At 37.2% G+C, this 21,780-nt stretch overlaps 1 non-coding gene across 1 annotated transcript; it reads left to right on the forward strand.

Moving 5' to 3' along the window:
• Positions 1–230: 230 nt before the first annotated feature.
• LOC130978229 (small nucleolar RNA R71) lies at positions 231–338 on the forward strand. Its single transcript, XR_009085884.1, has one exon. It is a non-coding gene; the product is annotated as a small nucleolar RNA R71 (small nucleolar RNA).
• Positions 339–21,780: the final 21,442 nt, after the last annotated feature.

The raw sequence follows: 21,780 nt of genomic DNA on the forward strand, positions 1-21,780 counted from the left end.
GCATTCAGAGCATCAATCTCAAGAACTCCTTTCTTCTGACTAGTCCCATTGTTCACAGGATTCCTTTCAGAAGTGTACATGAATTGGTTATTTGCAACCAATTCAATGAGCTCTTGAGCTTCTGTAGGCGTCTTCTTTAGATGAAGAGATCCTCCAGCAGAGCTATCCAAAGACATCTTGGATAGTTCAGAGAGACCATCATAGAAAATACCTATGATGCTCCATTCAGAAAGCATGTCTGAGGGACATTTTCAGATTAATTGTTTGTATCTTTCCCAAGCTTCATAGAGGGATTCTCCATCCTTCTGTCTGAAGGTTTGGACTTCCACTCTAAGCTTACTCCATTTTTGAGGTGGAAAGAACTTTGCAAAGAAGGCATTGACTAGCTTTTCCCAAGAGTCCAGGCTATCTTTAGGTTGTGAGTCCAACCATATTCGAGCTCTGTCTCTTACAGCAAAAGGGAACAGCATAAGTCTATAGACCTCAGGGTCTACCCCATTAGTCTTGACAGTGTCACAGATTTGCAAGAACTCAGCTAAAAACTGATGAGGATCTTCCATTGGAAGTCCATGGAACTTGCAATTCTGTTGCATTAGAGAAACTAATTGAGGCTTAAGCTCAAAGTTGTTTGCTCCAATGGCAGGGATAGAGATGCTTCTCCCATAGAAGTCGGGAGTGGGTGCAGTAACGTCACCCAGCACCTTCCTTGCATTGTTGGCATTGTTGTTGTTTTCGGCTGCCATGTGTTCTTCTTCTTTGAAGAATTCGGTCAGGTCCTCTAAAGAGAGTTGTGCTTTGGCTTCTCTTAGCTTTCTCTTCAAGGTCCTTTCAGGTTCAGGATCAGGCTCAACAAGAATGCTTTTGTCTTTGCTCCTGCTCATAAGAAAGAGAAGGGAACAGGAAAATGTGGAATCCTCTATGTCACAGTATAGAGATTCCTTGAGGTGTCAGAGAAACAGAAGAGTAGAAGACAGAAGTAGAAAATTCGAACTTATCAAAAGAGATGGAGTTCGAATTTTGCATTAAGGGATATTGTTAGTCCATAAATAGAAGAATATGAGGAGAAGGGAAGTAATTTTCGAAAATTAAGTGAGAGATTTTGAAAATATTTTTGAAAAACATTAATTGATTTTCGAAAACCAAGAGTGGGAAAGAGATCAAGTGATTTTTGAAAAAGATTTTGAAATGAGAAATTAAAAAGATTTGATTGAAAACTATTTTTGAAAAAGATGTGATTAAGAAGATATGATTGAAAAGTTATGGTTTTAAAAAGATGTGATTGAGAAGATATGATTTGAAAAACAATTTTAAAAAGATTTGATTTTAAAAAATAATGACTTGCCTAACAAGAAAAGATATGATTCAAACATTAAACCTTTCTCAACAGAAAAGGCAACATACTTGAAATGTTCAATCAAATCATTAATTGTTAGCAAGTATCTTTGAAAAAGGAAAGAAATTAATTTTGAAAACATTTGATTGAAAAGATATGATTTGAAAAAGATTTGATTTTGAAAAACTTTGAAAACTTGAAAAAAATTGATTTGAAAACAAAATCTTCCCCCTTTGCCATCCTGGCGTTAAACGCCCAGAATGGTATCCATTCTGGCGTTTAATGCCCAAAATGCACCCTTTTTGGGCGTTAAACGCCCAACCAGGTACCCTGGCTGGCGTTTAAACGCCAGTCTGTCCTTCTTCACTGGGCGTTTTGAACGCCCAGCTTTTCTGTATAATTCCTCTGCAGCATGTTCTGAATCTTCAATTCTTTGTATTTATTGACTTGAAAAGACACAAATTAAAAATATTTTTGGATTTTTAATGATAAAGAAGAATCAAAATGCAACTAAAATCAAATAACAATGCATGCAAGACACCAAACTTAGCAGTTTGTATACCACTGACACTAACAATATGAGAATGCATATGAGACACAGAAAATACTTCAAGTCAATAGAATTCAAAGATTAGAGCAAGTAAATCATCAAGAACATCTTGAAGATCACTAAGACACATGAATGAATGCATGCAATTGACACCAAACTTAAGATAAGACTAGACTCAAACAAGAAACATAAAATATTTTTGGTTTTTATAAATTTTTTTTTGTGTTTTTCGAAAATTAAGTGGAAAAAGGTATCAAAATTCTTAATGAGAATTCCAGGAATCAGTGCAATGCTAGTCTAAGACTCCGGTCCAGGAATTAGACATGGCATCACAGCCAGCCAAGCTTTCAAAGAAAGCTTCGGTCCAAAACACTAGACATGGCCAAAGGCCAGCCAAGCCTTAGCAGATCACTGCTCCAAAAGCACGATTGATAAAAAAAATCAACAAGCTTCTGTGATGATAAGTTGAAACCTCGGTCCAATGAGATTAGACATGGCTTCTCAGCCAGCCAGATTTCAACAAATCATCATGAAACTCTAGAACTCATCTTCAAGAATTTCGAAAAAAATAAATACCTAATCTAAGCAACAAGATGAACCGTCAGTTGTCCATACACAAAACAATCCCCGGCAACGGCGCCAAAAACTTGGTGCGCGAAATTGTGAACAATACTTTTCACAACTCTCATAATCCCCGGTCATGAACTCCAGAAACTTGGTAGCTCAATCCCATGGCATTACACAACTTCGCACAACTAACCAGCAAGTGCACTGGGTCGTCCAAGTAATACCTTACGTGAGTAAGGGTCGATCCCACGGAGATTGTTGGTATGAAGCAAGCTATGGTCATCTTGTAAATCTCAGTCAGGCAGACTCAAATGTATAATGGTGATGAACGAAAATAACATAAAAGATAAAGATAGAGATACTTATGTAATTCATTGGTAGGAACTTCAGATAAGCGCATGAAGATGGCTTCCCTTCCGTCTCTCTGCTTTCCTACTGTCTTCATCCAATCCTTCTTACTCCTTTCCATGGCAAGCTTATGCAAGGGTTTCACCGTTGTCAGTGGCTACCTCCCATCCTCTCATTGGAAATGTTCAACGCACCCTGTCACGGCACGGCTATCCATCTGTCGGTTCTCAATCAGGCCAGAATAGAATCCAGTGATTCTTTTGCGTCTGTCACTAACGCCCCGCCTTCAGGAGTTTGAAGCACGTCACAGTCATTCAATCATTGAATCCTACTCATAATACCACAGACAAGGTTAGACCTTCCGGATTCTCTTGAATGCCGCCATCAGTTCTCGCCTATACCACGAAGACTCTGATCTCACGGAATGGCTGGCTGGTTTGTCAGGCGAGCACTCGGTTGTCAGGCGATCAACCATGCATCGTGTTATCAGGAATCCAAGAGATATTCACTAGAGCCTTGGTTGCTTGTAGAACAAGAGTGGTTGTCAGTCACCTTGTTCATGAGTGAGAATGATGATGAGTGTCACGGATCATCACATTCATCAAGTTGAAGAACAAGTGATATCTTGGACAAAGAACAAGCGGAATTGAATAGAAGAACAATAGTAATTGCATTAATACTCGAGGTACAGCAGAGCTCCACACCTTAATCTATGGTGTGTAGAAACTCCACCATTGAAAATACATAAGAACAAGGTCTAGGCATGGCCGAATGGCCAGCCTCCCAAATTGAGTTCAATCATAAAACATGATCAAAAGCTCTCTAATACAATAATAAAAGGTCCTATATATAGAGAACTAGTAGCCTAGGGTGTACAGAGATGAGTAAATGACATAAAAATCCACTTCCGGGCCCACTTGGTGTGTGCTTGGGCTGAGCAATGAAGCAATTTCGTGTAGAGACCCTTCTTGGAGTTAAACGCCAGCTTTTATGCCAGTTTGGGCGTTTAACTCCCATTTAGGTGCCAGTTCCGGCGTTTAACGCTGGAATTTCTTGAGGTGACTTTGAACGCCGGTTTGGGCCATCAAATCTTGGGCAAAGTATGGACTATCATATATTGCTGGAAAGCCCAGGATGTCTACTTTCTAACGCCGTTGAGACGCGCCAATTGAGCTTTTGTAGCTCCAGAAAATCCACTTCGAGTGCAGGGAGGTCAGAATCCAACAGCATCTGCAGTCCTTTTGAGTCTCTGGATCAGATTTTTGCTCAGATCCCTCAATTTCAGCCAGAAAATACCTGAAATCACAGAAAAACACACAAACTCATAGTAAAGTCCAGAAAAGTGATTTTTAACTAAAAACTAATAAAAATATACTAAAAACTAACTAGATCATACCAAAAACATACTAAAAACAATGCCAAAAAGCGTATAAATTATCCGCTCATCACATGCCACAAGCACATGGTTAGGGACAGCTTGATTTAGCCGCTTAGGCTTGGATTTTATTTCCTTGGGCCCTCCTATCCATTGATGCTCAAAGCCTTGGATCCTTTTTACCCTTGCCTTTTGGTTTTAAGGGCTATTGGCTTTTACCCTTGGATCCTTTTTTCTTTTTCTTTCTATTTTTTTTCTTGCTTCAAGAATCAATCTTCATGATTTTTTAGATTGTCAATAACATTCTCTTAGTTCATCATTCTTTCAAGAGCCAACAATTTTAACAATCATAAAAAACAAGATCAAAATTATGCACTGTTCAAGCATTCATTCAGAAAATAAAAAGTATTGTCACCACATCAATATAATTAAACTAAATTCAAGGATAATTTCGAAATTCATGTACTTCTTGTTCTTTTGAATTAGAAACATTTTTAATTTAAGAGAGGTGAAGGATTTATGGAATTATTCATAGCCTTAAGACATAGTTACTCAATACTAATGATCATGAGGTAGAGACACAAAACATAAACACACATATAGCATAAAAACCGAAAAATAGAGAAATAAGAACAAGGAATGAATCCACCTTAGTGATGGTGGCACTTTCTCCTTGAAGAACCAATGGTGCTTTTTGAGTTCCTTTATGTCTCTTCCTTGCCTCTGTTGGTTGATCCCTAGTGATTTTGGTGCTCCTATCCTTAGTTGCTCACAATAATTGTGTGGAGGAAAATGTATCCCCTGAGGTATCTCAGGGATCTCTTGATTTGCAGTCAAATGCTCTACTACTGGGCTATGGATCCTTGAGATGAATCTCTCCATCTCCTAAGACTCAGAGGTGGCAGCAATTGTCTTCCCTTTTCTCTTCTTTTTTTTTTAGGTTTCTCTGGCCTTAGGTGCCATCAATGGTTATGAAAAAGCAAAAAAGCTATGCTTTTACCACACCAAACTTAGAATGTTGCTCGCCCTCGAGCAAAAGAAGAAAGAATAGAAGAAGGAGAAGAAGATATGGAGGAGAGGAAGAGATTTTTATGTTTCGGCCATGTAGGGTGGGTTGGGTGGGAAGGATAGATGGATGTGAGTGGTGAAGAGGTGATGGGGAAGAGAGAGTAAGGTGATTGGTGAAAAAGAGAGAAGGTAAGTTGGGGTTGGTGGGGATCCTGTGGGGTCCACAGATCCTGAGATGATCCTGTGGGGTCCACAGATCCTGTGGTGTCAAGGATTTAACAACCGTGCACCAATTAGGCATGTGAAACGCCTTGCATGCAATTCTGGCATTTGAACGCCGAAGTGATGCTTATGTTGGGCATTCAACGCCCAATTGCAGCATGTTTCTGACGTTGAACGCCAGTTCCATGCTTGTTTCTGGCGTTCAACGCCAGCTCTCCTCAGGGTATATTTCTGGCGTTCAAACGCCAGGATGCTGCTTGTTTCTGGCGTTCAACGCCAGATCCATGCTCTGTTCTGGCGTTGAACGCCAGCCAGATGCTCCTTACTGGCATTTGAACGCCAGTAAGTCCTTCCTCCAGGGTGTGATTTTTTTTCTGCAGTTTTTGATTCTGTTTTTAATTTTAGTATTTTTTTCGTGACTCCACATGATCATGAACCTAATAAAACATTAAAGAACAATAAAAATAAAATAAAATTAGATAAATAAAAATTGGGTTGCTTCCTAATAAGTGCTTCTTTAATGTCAATAGCTTGATAGTGGGCTCTCATGGAGCCACACAGGTAATCAGGTCAATGTTGTAGACTCCCAACACCAAACTTAGAGTTTGGATGTGGGGATTCAACACCAAACTTAGAGTTTAGTTGAGGCCTCTCGACACCAAACTTAGAGTTTGATTGTGGGGGCTTTGTTTGACTCTGTACTGAGAGAAGCTTTTCATGCTTCCTCTCTATTGTTAAAGAAGAAGATCCTTGAGCCTTAAACACAAGGTAGTCCCCATTCAATTGAAAGACTAATTCTCCTCTGTTAACATCTATCACAGCTCCTGTTGTGGCTAGGAAAGGTCTTCCAAGGATGATGCATTCATCCTCCTCCTTCCTAGTGTCTAAGATTATGAAATCAGCAGGGATGTAAAGGCCTTCAACCTTTACCAACACGTCCTCTACCAATCCATAAGCTTGTCTTATTGACTTGTCTGCCATTTGCAATGAAAATATGGCAGGCTGTACCTCAATGATCCCTAGCTTCTCCATTACAGAGAGTGGCATAAGATTTATCCCTGATCTCAGGTCACACAGAGCTCTTTCTAAGATCATGGTGCCTATGGTGCAGGGTATTATGAATTTACCAGGATCTTGTTTCTTTTGAGGTAAAGTTTTGCTGAACCCATGTATCTAGTTCACCAATGAGCAAGGGAGGTTCACCGTCCCAAGTCTCATTACCAAACAACTTGGCATTCAGCTTCATGATAGCTCCTAGATATTGCGCAACTTGCTCTCCAGTTACATCTTCATCCTCTTCAGAGCTCATGAATGGCAGAAGGAGGTTTAGTGAAATCTCTATGGTCTCTATATGAGCCTCAGATTCCTTTAAGTCCTCAATAAGGAACTCCTTCTTGCTTGAGAGACATCCCCTGAGGTCTTCCTCATTGGATTCACGTCCTCTCCTTCCTCTCTAAGTTCAGCCATGTTGATTATGTTAATGGCCTTGCACTCTGATAAACCACTATTTTATGGTCTATCTTGTGCTCAATTGAGTGGTTTTTATCAACTCTTTACCCACTTATTCATATGATTTGCATGTTTTATATTTTTCCTTCCTGATTCTGTGCTATGATTGAAAACATGCTTCTTTGGCTTTTATTTCCTTTTATTTAATCCTCTCTTATTACCATTTGATGCCTTGATATGTGTGTTAAGTGATTTCAGGAATTACAAGGCAGGAATGGCTTAGAGGATGGAAAGGAAGCATGCAAAAGTGGAAGGAATACAAGAAGTTGAAGGAATTGCAAAGCTGTCAACCTGACCCTCTCACACTACAACGATCATAACTTGAGCTACAAAGGTCCAAATGATGCAGTTTCACTTGCGTTGGAAAGCCAACGTCCGGGGCTTTGATTTGATATATAATTCGCCATAGTGGCCGTATAGATAGTCGACACGAATGTGCATTCCACGCGGACGCGTCGCGTCTGTGAATCTCATTCCACGCAAACGCGTGGATGACGCCTCCGCGTCACCTTGCCGCGACCTGTATGGACCAGATTTTACAATCAGCGATTTCTGGGTTGTTTCTGACCCAGTTTTCGGCCCAGAGAACACAGATTTGAGGCTATAAAGTGGGGGAATGCATCCATTCATAATTATGCTTTTCATAATTCACAATTTTAGTTTTAGATGTAGTTTTTAGAGAGAGAGGTTCTCTCCTCTCTCTTAGGATTAGGATTAGGATTAGAATTTATTTTAGGATTAGGATTTCTTTTCACTTCAGGATTATTTCATCTTAATATCAGGTTCAATGTTCCTTTTATTTAATTCCTCAATTTAGTTTATGGATTTCTATGTTTAACTCATCTTCTTTATTTGGCTACAACTGCCCATGTTACTTTTGATACTTTTATTAATTCATGATTTTGAGGTATTTCATATCTAAGTTTCTTACTTAGCTTTTTATATTATTGGCTTTAATTGATTAATTGGAAGCTCTTGAGTTATCAACTATTCATGATTGATTGTTATGTCGGCTAATTAACTGGAATTCCACTAACTCTAGTCTTTCCTTAGGATTTGGCTAGGACTTGGGAAATCTAACTAATTAGTTCACTTGACTTTCCCTTGCTTACGCAAAGGTTAACTAAGTGGGATTAACTTCCATTCTTATAGGAGTAACTAGGATAGGACTTCCGAATTTTCATATCTTGCCAAGAGTTTATTTTATAGTTATTTATTTATTTTGCTTATCATTTATCATACTTGTTCCTCATTCTCAAAACCCCTAAAACTTTACCTTTTTCATAGCCAATAATAAGTCATACCTCCCTGCAATTCCTTGAGAAGATGACCCGAGGTTTAAATACTTCGGTTATCAATTTATTTAGGGGTTTGTTACTTATGACAACCAAAACGTTTGTAAGAAAGGTTGATTGCTTGGTTTAGTAACTATACTTACAACGAGAGTTTACTATAACTTTTAAACCATCAATCTTCAGTTCTTCACACTCTCTTTTTGGATTCTCTTCAGTATTGCTTGGGAGAGTACTAGGAGGAGTTTCAGTGACTTTCTTACTCAGTTCGCCCAGTTGTGCCTCCAAATTTCTGATGGAGGACCTTGTTTCACCCATGAAGCTTAAAGTGGCTTTAGATAGATCAGAGACTATATTTGCTAAGTTAGAGGTGCTCTGCTCAGAATTCTCTGTCTGTTGTTAAGAAGATGATGGAAAAGGCATGCTATTGCTAAACCTGTTTCTTCCACCATTATTAAAGCCTTGTTGAGGCTTTTGTTGATCCTTCCATGAGAAATTTGGATGATTTCTCCATGAGGGGTTATATGTGTTGCCAAAGGCTTCCCCCATGTAATTTACCTCTGCCATTGCAGGATTTTCAGGATCATAAGCGTCTTCTTCAGAAGATGCCTCTTTAGTACTGTTGGATGCATTTTGCCATCCATTCAGACTTTGAGAAATCATGTTGACTTGCTGAGTCAACATTTTGTTCTGAGCCAATATGGCATTCAGAGCATCAATTTCAAGAACTCCCTTCCTTTGAGGCGTCCCATTATTCACGGAATTCCTCTTAAAAGTGTACATGAACTGGTTATTTGCAACCATGTTAATAAGTTCTTGAGCTTCTGCAGGCGTTTTCTTTAGATGAATGGATCCACCTGCAGAATGGTCCAGTGACATCTTAGAGAACTCAGATAGACCATAATAGAATATATCTATCATGGTCCATTCTGAAAACATATCAGAATGACATTTTTTGGTCATCTGCTTGTATCTTTCCCAAGCTTCATAGAGGGATTCACTATCTTTTTGTTTGAAGGTCTGAACATCCACTCTAAGCTTGCTCAGCTTTTGAGGAGGAAAGAACTTAGCCAAGAAGGTCTTGACCAGCTTATCCCAGGAGTCCAGGCTATCTTTAGGTTGAGAGTCCAACCATGTTCTAGCTGTGTCTCTTACAGCAAAAGGGAAAAGCATGAGCCTGTAGACTTCAGGATCTACTCCATTAGTCTTAACAGTCTCACGAATCTGCAAGAACTCAGTCAAGAACTGGTAGGGATCTTCTGATGGAAGTCCATGAAACATATAGTTCTATTGCATTAGAGCAACTAATTGAGGTTTCAGCTCAAAATTGTTTGCTCCAATGGCAGGAATTGAGATGCTTCTTCCATCAAACTTGGACGTAGGTGCAGTATAATCACCAAGCATCCTTCTTGCATTATTGTTGTTGGGTTCGGCTGCCATCTCCTTTTTTTGTTCGAAAATTTCAGCAAGGTTGTCTCTGGATTGTTGTAATTTAGCTTCTCTTAGTTTCCTCTTTAGAGTCCTTTCAGGTTCTGGATCAGCTTCAACAAGAATGCATTTTTCCTTGTTCCTGCTCATATGAAGGAGAAGAGAACAGAAAAAGAAGAGGAATTCTCTATGTCACAGTAAAGAGGTTGATAAACCACTATTTTATGGTTTACAATGTGCTTAATTGTGTGGTTTTATCATGGTCTTTACCCACTTATTCATATAATTAGCATACATTTATATTTCCTTCCTAAAATTAGGAGTGACTCTCAATCCCAGGTTCAATGTTCTTTTTATTTATTTTCTCTTTTATTTTTATTTACTCTGATTCTTTCATTTGTATCTGAATTGTGTTGCCCAATTGGCTTATGAACTTTTCATGTTAGGATTGATTTTCTTATTTAATATACATTACTGAGATGTTTTCAGATAAATGATTTTAATTTAGATTTTCTACCTTTTGGCTCTGATTGATTAATTGGTAACTCTTGAGTTATCAAACTCATTGTTGATTGAAAATTGGAATTCTTCAAGAATTGATTCGAGATCCAATAACTCTAACTTTTCCCAAGGAAAGACTGGGACTTGAGGATTCGAATTAATTCATCCACTTAACTTACCTTCATAGCTAGAGGTTAACAAAGTGGGAGAAAAATCCAATTCTCATCACGCGTTAAGTATCCCGCCTGGGGAGAATAAGGATAACTAGGATAGGACTTCCAGTTCTTATACCTTGCCAAGAGATTTTATTATTGTTAATTTATTTTAATTTTCATTTAAATATACTTGTGGCCATTGCCCAACTTCAAAACCCCAATTTACAAATTCATAACCAATAATAAGAACATACCTCCCTGCAATTCCTTGAGAAGACGACCCGAGGTTTAAATACTCGGTTATCAATTTTAAAAAGGGGTTTGTTACTTGTGACAACCAAAACGTTTGCATGAAGGGATTTCTGTTAGTTTAGAATCTATATCTACAACGCGACTATTTTTATAAAATTCTTTACTAGCAAAAATCCTAACGTCAAAATGGCGCCGTTGCCGGGGAATTGCAAACGTGTGCCTTATTATTGGTTATTGTAAATATTTTTCAAAAAAAATATCTTTTTCTTTTACTTGTTTATTTGTTTCTCCTTTTTCCCCCTTATTTCTGATAACTACTATGAATTCTCACCACTCTCGCTTTGAGTTTGGTTCTAACTTTGTTGAAGGAAATAGAAACCACAGCAGGAATATGCATCAAGGTCAAAGCAATCAAAGATGGACGGAGCCAAGAGGATCTGATCAACCCTTTAGGCAACAATACCCTCCTAGATATCATAGACAAAGACCACTCTACAATGCATACCAAAATGATAGATATCCTCAACATGACTTTGAACCACCACACTCACAAGCCCCTTTCCACCACTCACCTCCATATGACCCTAACTCATATCCATCATACCAACCACCCTATGAACCATATGAACCATATGTAGAACCACCCCAATTTCACCCCAATTACTCCCAAGAACTACCACTGCCAATTTTTGGATCGACCCAAGAATTACTGGCTCGCCTCAAGAAATCAGTAGATCAATTTCATGCAACCCTTCATCAATTGGAGCAAGTGATAAATCAATTAGCTTCCCGACGTTCGGACACTCAAGGAACCCCCACGGCTTCATGTGGACAATCTAATGAAGAACGTAGCATGAAGGAGACATTAGAAACTCCGGTGGACAGTAAGGAGCATGAATTTGTACTAGAACAAGTGAAGGAAGCCGGAATTATTGAAGAGGAAGAGGAAGCCGTGGTTGAAGACTTAGGAGATGCTGAACCTCCATGGGAAAGTCAAGTTATAGAGCATCCTTCAAAGACGTTTGAAGCTGATGTTGAGGAGGGTGTACAACCTCCAAAGCATATCATAGTTGAAGACTTTGAAGGAGACGATCAAGAGATGGATTCAATTATTGATGAGTTCTTATCTACATTTGAATCCTCTTCCATTGGACTTGATATGGAGTTTAAAGAAGATGAAACACAACATCCCATGCCCTTGGTGAACAATGAAGAAGAGATTAAATTGGAAGAAATTCACCAGAAGGAAGAGGTTGATATTGAAGATTACAAATAGGTGGAAGATGTCGAAGAAGAGCACAAGGGAGTGGAGCTTGCACGTTCATTAGAAACACCTCCCCCTAAGTTGCCATCATCCTTCACAACATTCAAGTGGGTAAAATTCATATCCCTTAGCTTTCTAATTCCACTTGAATATGGGCTACTGGAGACGGATGGTCAACTTAGAGCTCTCTGTGGCATTAAGAGTAAGAAGAAGATGGTCAGTGATAAGATTTATCCTGCAAGGTTCAACATGGTTGTGTGCTCAACATTTCAACGCAAAGGTTGGTGTAGAGCTCAATTGAATGGGTCTAGGAAGTTGTTTGGCTGCTTCAGTGAGAATTCAGACTGCTTGCCACCCGGATGGAACAATATTACTCAACAAGAAGACGGGTGCAAAAGCAAGGTTTGGGACCCCAGAACTCAATCTAGAAATCAACACTCTTGGGGCCTTGTCACTTGCTTTAACTTACTTGAAGGCTTTCTGCGCCTAGTTTGGGACCCCGGAGGCTACTGGAACTCCAAACATTGGTGGAGATTTCTGGATGAGTTCAAGCACAAGCCGTCATAACAGGAAGCTCCTTAAATGTCCAACTTAAGGACTTTAACTAAAAGTGCTGGGTGGGAGACAACCCACCATGGTATGATCATTCTTTTTCAATTTATTCTATTTCGTTTTGTTTGTTTTCTAGTTTTATTTTATTTTTTATTGAACCTGGAATTACTCATAACATTCATATCATTTTGCATTTTGCATACTACATATTAAAAAAAAAAATGCACGCGACGCGGCAGCGTCGCTGACGCTTCCGCGTCACCAGTGCGTTATGAAGAAAAGAAAGTTGAACAGAGAGTCACGCGAAAGCGTGGTTGGAGGCGTGCCCTTGGCACAGTTTGCCCATGCGACCGCGTCCTATGGAAAATAAGCCTCCCACGCGTCCGCGTCACCCACGCGATAGCGTGACCCTGTAAATCGACGTAAAAGGGTGTATGGCCGAAAGTTGAGCTGGAATTGGGTTGGACTCGTGCTAGAAGCCCAAGCCTTCCCACGCGAACGCGTGCCCCACGCATCCGCGTCATTTTTTTAAATTGGCCATTCATGCGATCGCGTCAACCACGCGACCGCGTCACCCAGATTTTTGGCAACATGCATTAAAACAGAGAGTTGCGCGAACGCGAGGCTGCACTCGCGCCAATCGCACAAATCAGGCCACGCGATCACGTGACCTATGCGTCCGCGTCACCTGACCTTATCGCGCACCACGCGATCACGTCACACACGCGTCCGCGTCGCCTGCGCCGCACAACTTATTCAGAATCGCGCCAATTATCTTATCTTTTCTTTTCTAATCCTAATTTCTTCTTTCTCTCTCCTTTGTCACTCTCTTTTTCTTCTTCTCATCCTTTTTCACTTCCATTTTATTTCATTTTATTTGCATATTTCATTCATTGTATTTTAATTTTGTGCATATTTTTATTTTCTTTTATGAATTTTTTTATTTTTCCATTGGTGTTAAAAAAAAAATTTCTTCTTCAACTGTTGCATCTTTTCTTGAATTTATTTTGGTCACTTGTTTTACACTGTGGGATGATATTAACTATCTGCCAATGCCAATCTTTTATGATACTTGCACTCTATTTGCATTGACATGAGCTTGTACTGATACTTCCATTACCCACACTCTTCCCCATTGTTGCAATTCTTGCACTATTGATATGCCGTATGCTTTTACTGTTTTCTCACTGCATGTTGTAGCTACCATGTAATTGAGACGTTTATTATTTGGCATTAAACAACCCATGTTTCATTTATTTTTTTATTTTTATTTTTGGGTTACTTTTCTTCCCTTTTTCTTTCAGGATGGCCACCCGGAGGGAATCGGAAGACGTTTACATGGGGAGACAAGACAAGTCCATCTGCACAATCTTTGGAATGAAGCATCAGTTGGAACAACCCGTCCACCTGCACATCTTAGCATGCACCGAGGACGGTGCAATCTTTAAGTGTGGGGAGGTCGATACCGATCTCCATGGGTTAGCTATTTTCTTCTTTTCAACACCATTGTTTTATTTTCTTTGTTTATTTATTATTGCATTTAGTTACTACTTGGTTAAAGTAATATTTTCTTTTTCAAGAAATTTTTATAGTATTTTACTAATTTAAATAAATTTTTTTGAAAAATTTGTTTGAAGAAATATTATTTTGGAACATAGTTTAGAGCTTGAACACGCAAAACCAGTGAGATTTTGAGCCTATTTGATTGGTTGCATTTTATCAACCAATATTTTATTTTTGGTGTGTGTTTTTCTCTCTAAAATTGTGATCTTTGTCTTGCTTAATTCTATATTTCCATTGTTTGATGTATGCATACACTGATATGATTAAGGCCTTGTTTCATTGTGCTTACATACCCATATGGCCTTACCTTTTATTATCCTTTGCAAACCTATGTTGAGCCTATTTTACCCCTTGTTCTTTACTTTAACTCATTACTAACTCTAAGCGAAAAACAATAATGTCCTTAATTTGAATCCTTGGTTAGTTTAGACTAGTAAAAAGTGCTCATGATTTAAGTGTGGGGAAGTTGGGTTTGAAATTATTTGGTTTGAATAATTGGGTGTTGTATATTTTAGTGAAAATGTGAAAAATAATGGTTGAGCACATGTTATTGCATTCAATACCTTAATTATATGCAGTGAAAAAGAAAAAGAAAAGAGCAATTAATAAAAGGGGACAAAATGCCCCAAAATAAATAAGTGAAATCAATGCATATGAGCTGTACAAAATTTAGAATGCATAAATATGTAGTAAGCACAGTTAATGGGAAGTTAGATTTGGTATTTTAATTAAATAGATTGTCTTAAGTTAGGTGGAAAGTTTATGTTAATTAAGGATTCAAATTTTAGTCCACTTGGCCAAATACAATCCTGCCTTGACCCTAACCCCATTACAACCCTTAAAAGACCTCTTGATTTGTGTATTGGTGCATTAAATTTTTGTTGATTGTTAGATGAAGAGCAAGCTATAGAAAGCAAGATTAGTAGAGAATTGAGAGAATTGACCCTAGACACTTGAGAGTTAGAATGATATACACTACTAGTAAGGGTTTAGTGCTTAATTCTATGTTCCCTGCTTTCATGAGCTATCTTCTTCTTGCAAGTTATTTATATTATATTTTGTGATTTGAATTAGTGAAATCCAGTTCATATTTATTCTTGAAAGGTTTATTTACTTTTTCACCAAGTAGGTAGAATCATTTTAGCATGTAGTTGCATTCACATTCATAGGTTGCATTGCATGAGTCTTGCCTTTCCCTACTCATTTATTTGGTCTCCTTGAGTTTAGCATGAGGACATGCTAATGTTTAAGTGTGGGGAGGTTGATAAACCACTATTTTATGGTCTACAATGTGCTTAATTATGTGGTTTTATCATGGTCTTTACCCACTTATTCATATAATTAGCATGCATTTATATTTCCTTCCTAAAATTATTACATGATTGAAAACATGCTTCTTTGGTCTTAATTTAGCTAATCTTAATCCTCTCTTATTATCATTCGATGTCTTGATCTGTATGTTAAGTGTTTCAGGCTTTATAGGGCATGAATGAGTGAGAGATTGGGAAAGAAGCTTGCAAAAATGGAAGGAACACAAGAAATTGAGGAGATGACCAGCGAGAAGTGACGCGTACGCGTCAGCAATGCGACCGCGCGGAAGAAAGGAATCCGCAGTGACATGATCGCATGGCTCGCGTGACCGCGTGGATTGGAAAAGCACAAGTGACACGGAAGCGTGGATGACGCGAACGCGTGGCAAGGAAAAAACGCAAAATGACGCGTACGCATGGATGACGCGATCGTGTGACGTGCACGATCTGCAGAATTACAAAAATCGCTGGCAGAGATTCTGGGCCGCATTTCAACCCAGTTTTCAGCCCAGAAACACAGATTAAGGTCAGGGAACTTGCAGAGACTCATCATGCTCTGATAATACACAATTTTAGTTTTAGATGTAGTTTTTAGAGAGAGAGGCTCTCTCCTCTCTCTTAGGATAGGGATTTAGGACTTCTCTTAGTTTTAGGAGTGACTCTCAATCCCAGGTTCAATGTTCTTTTTATTTATTTTCTCTTTTATTTTTATTTACTCTGATGCTTTCATTTGTATCTGAATTGTGTTGCCCAATTGGCTTATGAACTTTCCATGTTAGGATTGATTTTCTTATTTAATATACATTACTGAGATGTTTTCAGATAAATGATTTTAATTTAGATTTTCTTCCTTTTGGTTCTGGTTGATTAATTGGTAACTCTTGAGTTATCAAACTCATTGTTGATTGAAAATTGAAATTCTTCAAGAATTGATTCGAGATCCAATAACTCTAACTTTTCCCAAAGAAAGACTGGGACTTGAGGATTCAAATTAATTCATCCACTTAACTTACCTTCATAGCTAGAGGTTAACAAAGTGGGAGAAAAATCCAATTCTCATCACAATTGATAAGGATAACTAGGATAGGACTTCCAGTTCTTATACCTTGCCAAGAGATTTTATTATTGTTAATTTATTTTACTTATCATTTAAATATACTTGTGCCCATTGCCCAACATCAAAACCCCAATTTACAAACTCATAACCAATAATAAGAACATACCTCCCTGCAATTCCTTGAGAAGACGACCCGAGGTTTAAATACTCGGTTATCAATTTTAAAAAGGGGTTTGTTACTTGTGACAACCAAAACGTTTGCACGAAGGGATTTCTGTTGGTTTAGAATCTATATCTACAACGCGACTATTTTTATAAAATTCTTTACTAGCAAAAATCCTAACGTCAGAGGTTCCTTATTGTTAGTAGAAGAAGAAAGGGAATAAAGAAAGGAGAATCCAAACACAAGGGTGAGGATAGGGGCAGTGATTTGAGATGAAGAGAAGTGTTAGTAAATGAATAAATAAATAAGATAAGAGACAGAAGTTTTCAAAATTAATTTTGAAAAGGAGTTAATGATTTTCGAAAATTAAGATAAGAAATAAAATTAAAATTAAAATTTAAAACAATTAATTAATTAAAAAGAATTTTTGAAAAAGAGGGAGGTATTTTCGAAAATTAGAGAGGAAAGAGTAGTTAGGTGGTTTTGAAAAAGATAAGAAACAAACAAAAAGTCAAATAGTTAGTTGAAAAAGATTTGAAAATTAATTTCGAAAAGATAAGGAGATAAGAAGTTAGAAAAGATATTTTAAAATCAAATTTTGAAAAAGATAAAATTTTAAAAAAGATATGATAAAAAGATATGATTAAAAATTGAAATTGATTACTTTACTAACAAGAAACTAAAAGATAAGATTCTAGAATTTAAAGATTGAACCTTTCTTAACAAGAAAGTAACAAACTTCAAATTTTTTTGAATTAATCATATTAATTGTTAGCATAATTTTCGAAAATAAAGATAAAACTAAGAAAAAGATTTTTGAAAAATATTTTAAAGGATTTTCGTAAATTAATAATAAAAATGAAAAAGATTTAATTTTTGAAAAAGTTTTAAAAAGATAAGATTTTTAAAATTTGAAAATTTGACTTGACTTACAAGAAACAACTAATTTTAAAAATTTTTGACTAAGTCAACCCAAATTTTCAAAATTTTGAGAGAAAAAAGGAAAAGATATTTATTTTTTTTATTTTTGAATTTTTAATGATGAGAGAGAAAAATAACAAAAAATGACTCACAAAATGAAAATTATGAATCAAAACACGTGATGTATGCAAGAACACTATGAATGTCAAGATGAAGACCAAGAACACTTTGAAGATCATGATGAACATCAAGAACATATTTTTGAAAAAAATTTGATGCAAAGAAAACATGCAAGACACCAAACTTAGAAATCTTTCATGTTTAGACACTATGAATGCAAAAATGCACATAAAAAACATCATATAACACAAAACAAGAAAATTTAAAGATCAAACAAGAAGACTTACCAACAACAACTTGAAGATCATGAATAACACTATGAATGCATGAATTTTCAAAAAATGCAAGAACAAGATGAATATGCAATTGACACCAAATTTGAAACATAACACAAGACTCAAACAAGAACGCAAAAATTTTTTTTTTTTTTTGATTTTATGATTTTATTATTTTTTTGTATTTTATTTTATATTTTTCAAAAAACATATAGGAAAAAGAAAGTAATGAATCCAAAGTCCTCAATCAAAATCCTATGAATTATACATGGCTTAATAGCCAGCCAAGCTAAAACATGTTATATGAAACTCTAGAATTCATTCTTGAAAGCTCTGAAAATTTTCGAAAATAGGTGATAAATTTTTTTTGAAAGATTTTTGAAACTTTTTTGAAAATAAAACAAAAAATAAAATTACCTAATCTGAGCAACAAGATGAACCGTTGACGTAGCAAAAATTGGCGAGTTAAGAATTTATTAATAGAAATACGTTGCAAGTACAGTCCTTAACCAGCCGAAAATCCGCTTATCAATTTAAAAGGGTTGTCACAATATTGAAATTAAAATACTGGGAGTATGAATCCTAGGTCGTCTCCCAACGAGTTGCAGAGAAATGTGCTATTTTATCAATCAGATGTTTTCAAAAAATGGTTGAGTTGAGAACAGGAAATTAAATTAGGGAATTTAATTAATCTTAAATAAAAGCCTTGACTGGGAGTAGATTAGTTGGAAGCCCTATTCTTGTTGAAGTACTCTCAAGATTAATTAATAATTGGAAGTTGCTCTGCTTAGTTATCCCTTACTAGGTAAAGGAAAGTCAAGCAAGTTGAAAGGTTGTTTCTAATCACAAGTCCTAATCCTCTCCCTTGGGGAGGACTAGTGTCAATGATTAGAGGTTGATCCAACAATAATTCCAATTATAATTTCTCTCTTGAGTAATTCAAATCAAGGTTTCCTTTCAATCATCTCCCAATCAAGTTATAGATCTACTCACTCATCATAATTATAAACATCACAGAATTAATGGGGAAAATAAAAGAAGACGTGATAAATAATAATGAAAAGGATTAATTGAAAATAAAAATAGTCTATATTAATGACTTGTAAAAATAATCCAATGTCAACTCTAGGGGAATTAAGAATATGGAATAATAAATGAAAAGTAATTGACAGAATATAATGACTAGTACCGGAGGTAGACTCTTCTCAAAAGCTAAAGCCAAGATCTTCAAAATCCTAACTATGAATGTTCAAGTGAGTAAAACCTAGGGGAGGAGCAATTTCAGATCTAGAAACTAAAAATTATGCAGAATGAATGTTCTCCCTTGTTTCTGCATGTTCCCTGACTCTAGTCTGTGTTTCTAGGCCGAAAACTGGGTTGAAATCCGGCCCAGAAACACTGCCAGCAACTTCTGAGATTCTGCAGATCACGCACGTCACGCGGTCGCGTCATTCATGTGGACGCGTCATTCGGCGTTACGCTTTTCCACGCGGGCGCGTCGTTCATGCCTCCGCGCGGTCGCGTGAGCCATGCGACCGCCTCACTGCGATTTCCTCTCTTTCGCGCGGTCGCATGAGTCATGTGGCCGCGTCACTTCTCGCTGGTCATCTCCTCAATTTCTTGCATTCCTTCCATTTTTGCAAGCTTTCTTTCCAATCTCCCATTCATTCATGCCCTATAAAGCCTGAAACACTTAACACACAGATCACGGCATCGAATGGAATAAAGGAGAATTAAAATACCTAATTAAAAATCTCTAGGAAGTAAGTTTTCAATCATGTAATAATTTTAGGAAGAAAATATAAATGCATGCTAATTATATGAATAAGTGGGTAAAGATCATGATAAAACCACACAATTAAACACATTGTAAACCATAAAATAGTGGTATATCAACCTCCCCACACTTAAATATTAGCATGTCCTCATGCTTAGTTGAAGGAGATAGAATAAATGAGTAGGAACATGTAAAAACTCATGCAATGCAATGCAACCTATATATGTGAATGCAACTATATGATTCTTGTCCACTTGATCAAGAGTAAATAAGCTCTTCAAAACAATTACAAATCAAGCTTCACTAATTCAATTCTCATATAGTAAGAACAGATAAAAATGCAAGAAGGTAGCTCATGAAAGCGGGGAACATAGAATTTTAAGCATTGAACCCTCACTGATGATGTATGTATACTCTAATCTCTCCAGTGTATAGAGTAATCACTCTATCCTTCTCTAATCATGCTCCCTAAATTTTGTTCTTCTCCTAACCAATCAAAAACATTTAATATACCAATGCAACATCATGAGGTCTTTTCAAGGTTGTAACGGGGCCAAGGTGATGACATGTCTCCATGTCATGTTTTTCTATGCTTTTTCATACAAGTAATTGATAATTAGTGCTTAAATATTGCATTCTTTTGTGCTTAAGTGGTATATTTCCTTGATCTTTTGATTTTATAAAGTTTGTAGGAAATAAGAAGAAAAAGAAGTAAAAGAGTACAAAATAAGCTAAAAAGAAGAAAAGAGGGATTTTGGGCACAATTTGAAGATTGAGCACGCTTTAGAACCCTAGGCCACGCTTTTAAAAGCGTGGCCCAGGACCATGAAACCATGGCATGTATTAATGCCTTATGCATGCATGGCGTTGCATGAACACTAGCGTTCACCAATTGGCTAATAAGGCCGAAGAATGCATGCAAGTAATATTACATCAATCCTTTGACAAGGCATTAATGAAAGCATGCATTTAATTATTAATATGGATGCATGAATTAATAACCAAGGCTTGCATCGTATTTAGAATGAATTGAATGAAAGCACAGCATGCATTTTCATTCCACTAATGCCATTTGGTTATTAAAGCATGCATTTCATTATCAATGCCACTAAAGCCATCATGCTTTAACGTAATGCATTTAATTAATGAAAGCATGCATTAGAGCTAAGCCAATGAAAGCAAAGGCTTGAAGAACTTCACCCAGAGAAGTAAAAAAGCTTGCGCCAACGTTTGCCTCAAACTTTGAGGTCAAACGTTGGCTTGAAGAACTTCACCCAGGAGCCAAAAAGCTTGCGCCAACGTTTGCCTCAAACTTGAGGTCAAATGTTGGCGCCATTTGAGTATGAAGAGGAGCCCCTGATTGAAGGTTTAATGGAGCCACGTTTGCGCCAACGTTTGCCTCAAACGTTGGGCCAAACGTTGGCCAAGAGGCATGCAAGAGGGATCCACGTTTGGCTCAAAGTTTGACCTCAAACTTTGGCTCAAACGTGGATGACAGCACGGGAGGCTAGCTGGTATGAAAAGCTTGAGCTAAAGTTTGCCTCAGACTTTGACTCAAGCTTTAATGGTTCATGGCCCGGTTCACAAGTGGGTTTCTTTCCAACTCCAAGAGCAATCAATAGAGGCTTTTGTCAACCCAATTCCATCAAGGCCAAAAGCCCAATTGACATCACTCAAAGGCACAAGAAACAATTTGATTAGGAATTTTATTTTCTTTGTAATTTGCTTTCAATTTCATTTTCATTTGTCATGTTTGTAAAAGCGTATAAAAAGGCATCATTTTCATTTTAGAGAGGAGGCTGGCTCCACTAGGGAGCATTAGGATTAGAGAGCTCTCTCTTTTAGTTTTCAATTTCGTTTTGAATCTTGGGTTGAGAATTGAAGAAATTCTGTTTCAATCTCACCTTGAGAATTCTCTCTGTTTGCTTGTCTGCATAATTTCAATGAATTGTGATTTGAATCAAAGCTCTCTTTACTGCTTTCATCTCTATTTCTTTTTCCATCTGTTTGCTGTTGGATCAAGGAAGGGATTGAGATCTAGACTTGTTTTCTAGTCTCATTGAGGTCCTGAGATCTTCAACCTCTCATTTAGATTTTGCAATTGAGCTGCATTCTACTTTCTATTTGGTTCCTCAATTCAGTTTACATTAAGCTTGCAGCAAATCTCATTTAAATTTTCTGCAATTTATAATTCCTGCAATTGCTCTAAGTTCTTATTCACTGTAATTTCGCTTCTCT

Source organism: Arachis stenosperma, chromosome 4 (genome assembly GCF_014773155.1).
Source record: "Arachis stenosperma cultivar V10309 chromosome 4, arast.V10309.gnm1.PFL2, whole genome shotgun sequence".
Classification (NCBI taxonomy): Eukaryota; Viridiplantae; Streptophyta; class Magnoliopsida; order Fabales; family Fabaceae; genus Arachis; species Arachis stenosperma.